Genomic DNA, 3715 nt, shown 5'->3' on the forward strand with positions numbered 1-3715 from the left:
TCTCCTCAAATAAAGCTGAGAATGATCAATTTTTGTCCCTCTTATGTGTTGGGACTTTTGGTACTTTAAAGCCAGCTCAGTCATTGCTATTCACCATTTATCAGTATGATAATCATAAAGACCTTCCACCGGTCTCTTTCAGGGGGATTCCTTTACAATACTACAAAGTATTAATGAAGTAAAAGAAAACAACACACACAAACAAGCCTTAGTTATCACAGGTGAAGGAAGCAAAGACAGATCAGACAGCAGAAGGCAGGAGTGTCGGCAAGCATAAGTGAGGAGGTGAAAGGCCTGTAAATCCAGATGTTTAGTCTCAGCGCTTTCTGATGCCTGAACTGAAGCTTTGCAAGTTCATCAAATGCTATCTTCTCTCCTCGTGTAAATCTGAATTAGTTATGAGTAGTTCTGTGCAAACATTCATGACAGAAAAAAAATTACAAGGAAGAACTCAATTGGCTTTGTGACCAAACAGTCCGAAAATGCTACTATTGGTCACAAGGTCCTTTTACAACATAAGAACAAAATTACATTAAACATATCATTAAACAAACCAGAAACAAGACAAAGAAAATGCTAAGTTCCCTTTATTTTTAATGACTAAGAAAACTAATAGAATAGAGGCTTATTTTTCTTGGATGTTTTGTGATTTAAGTTGTTTTGCCTTTTTCTTGGGAGAAAAGTGGGTGTCTGCGCTCAAAAGATAAAGTTTGACTGGGAAGTGGTGAGCCAATATAATTCACACCCCACCCTCACACCAGTCATCAGTAAACACAATTGAAGTGGTTTTCTGCAAGAAAAAGCCCTCAAAACTCAAGACTGGGGAAATTTAAACCTGATGTTTTTCATTCCTTCCAATTCTCCTCTGTTGCGACACTTGATTCTCTCCTCCGCATCTGTGCCCATGGATGGCCCTGTGGTCTCTGGCGGTCTGGGATGAGGAGGCCCAGGTAGGGCATGCCTGATTCTGAGATCACCCTACCCCTCCTCTTCCACCCTGAGTGGCTCACTCGCTCTCTTGCATGTGTTCTGTCTCTCACTGAATGTTCTTACGTCTGTCACCGCTGTCATCATTCTCTGCTCACACAGCTTAAAACTTCAGAGCGAATCCTGCCAACTTCTCTTAGCTCTTCAAATCCACCCTGTTCCCAGTTCTCTCAGTTCCTCTTTGTAATGCCTTTTCCATCTGTCTCCTGCATTGTGCTTTCTTCCCATCTGCCCTCCCCCCTGCCCACTGCAAACCCTTCCAAGCTCATAATGATGCAGAGCACAGTCATATGCAGAGACTTGGAATCTCTCCCAATAGGCCCCATGTCTCTTACCTCTTAGCTGAGTAAATTGATTTGATTTCTCCTACGTCATGAGCCTCGATTATATAATGTCATTTCTAGCATATTAATAATAACACGGAACCATAAGTTGTTGAATAAAATGTGCACAAATGGTTTAGAATAATGTAAGGCATGCAATAAAGTGCCCCTTAGAGAGTGACTAAGATATCACTTAAGTGGCTGCAACCACAAGGTAGTTCTAAGCATTGGAGTGAATCTGAAGGCCTTTTTGCAGGCCATTAGTGTCATAGAAGCACTCTGCTCCAATAAGAGTAGGGTGTTAGACAACCTGAAGAATGGCAAGCACGAGACACAATGGAGGACCAGAAGGAAGTCTTCATCATGCACTTCCAGAACAACTTTCATTCAATCAACCAGGAACTAAAGGAGCTGGAACATCTTAGCAGCTTAGTAGACAGGCCATCAGCGAATACACAACTCTGGACTGTTGAGCCAAAATCTTGTGCAGGACAAAACTCTTATAGCCAACCTCTGCACACATACAAATGGCCCAAGAAACCGTAGTACCACGCAGGCCTAGCATCTGGCCTTTTGAATCAACAGTCCTGGAAGAGCTCTGCAAAGCAGATGGGCTTGTCTGCCAAGCATTGACTGCAGGCTCAGCCCACCGCTCTGGCTCTATGGCCTCGATACAAAAATGATGTGATCAGCCACACTGATATGATGTTTCTGGAAAAGTCCATCCACTTCTCCAGACCCAATGACACTTCCGCAAAGCCTCTGAGGTCCTTAGGAAAGGTGTCGGAAGTGATCATCACTGTGGAGAGCTGTGCACCAGTTGCCCAGTACTAAAGGGGTGTGATGACAACGTCTGCACAGAAGATGGTAAGCTTGACATGTGGTCCAAATGCAACTACCAAGAATTCCAGAAGGTGACAGACCATGTCACCACTGCCTGGATCCACTATCACCTACCCCAGGTGCCAGACATTGTGTTCAGGCAAGCCCTTTGTGGGAGGCTGTATAAAGCTATTTCAGGCTCATGCCAATGCTACAGGAAGTTTCTGCAAGATGTCTTTCCACCCAGACATGGAGAGATTTCTGAGCTCTGGAAACCTTCTAAACACCTGCCAGCTGGGAACGCAGCCCAGCAATTGTCCTGCTCATAGCCCCAACACCTTTCCACAGATGTCTGTAGGGCATTATTCTTCTCCCCATCCCTGCAGGCAAAACTGTCACCTGTTAGCAGTGCATCACAGAATGATCTGTCACATGATCTTCTTCCGTGTGTGTCAGCATCCCTGTGAGTTGCCGCCCCTCCCCTACTTGAGTCTACTGTTTTCTTGAGCTGACTGGAATGAGTCCTTTATTCTTCATGTTGGGGTTGCTTGACTGAGTTTTGTAACTTATTTTTGCAAACATAACATAAAATATTTTATCTCATAAGTATTGTTTCTACAGTGCCACCAACTCTGGATGCATCCTATTTTTGAGAATGACCTTTTGGTACAGTCAGGGCACACTGTCACTGTTCAGAAAGGAAATGACTGTGAATCCTTAATATCTCATCATACTTTTGGTGGGTGTTCTAGGTGTACAAAAATACCAATACTTATTGCCTAACATTTATTGCAGCTGTGTTTGCAGCCAGCAGCCTTGGAGGGTTAGACGGTGATTTCAAGGCAAAGACGGTGATTCCAAAGGCAAATGGAAAGTCCTGGTTTCCATTTGCTACGAAGTGATGAGCTCTCAAGCTCTGTGATCCTTAGCTGTGATACAAATCCTCTGCATGGGTAGCAACTACTTGGACTCCATGAGACACAGAGACAAGGGGAGCTGGCAGAATTCTGATGGTGTATGGCTTGCTCTACGGTGAGTAATAAATTCCCTTTCCTCTAACACAGGAACCTTGTATATTCTGGGGAAACAATAAATAGTAACATATTTGGGTCTCCATTCCCTCTAGTTTCCAAGACAAATACTTGTTCGATTGAGGCATAATTTTTCCTTTGTTGTAAATAAGAGAGTAGTTTGAAAGATAAATAGGAAGTCTATGCTGGTATATAAATCATAAGTGTCTTTGCTTCCCATATATGTTTTTGTACTTTGTATAATCAGAAAACTACTCTAAATTGTGTGTGTTTATTTGTATGAGCATAATTATATACATACACACAAATATATTATATATGTAGTTATATACATATATCATTGCATACATAATCTCAGGAAGTTCTTACATGCCTCAGGAAGTTTCTGAAACTGACAAGATTCATAATTGTCCTCCCTAAGGTTATATAATCATTGATGCCTGTTGGGGAGAGGAAATCCTTCAACTTTTCAAAATTCTTGCATGCTCTGCAGAGAATTCCAGGATGCAGGTTCTGTTCATTACCCAGGCTGAGGTAGGGTCTCCAGTGATG

At 42.6% G+C, this 3715-nt stretch overlaps 1 pseudogene; it reads left to right on the forward strand.

Annotated features, from left to right (window-relative positions):
* The first annotated feature begins 908 nt into the window (after positions 1 to 908).
* On the forward strand, positions 909 to 2461 carry LOC101989282 (annotated as a pseudogene).
* The last annotated feature ends 1254 nt before the right edge of the window (positions 2462 to 3715 follow it).

This window comes from Microtus ochrogaster, chromosome 19 (genome assembly GCF_000317375.1).
Source record: "Microtus ochrogaster isolate Prairie Vole_2 chromosome 19, MicOch1.0, whole genome shotgun sequence".
NCBI lineage: Eukaryota > Metazoa > Chordata > Mammalia > Rodentia > Cricetidae > Microtus > Microtus ochrogaster.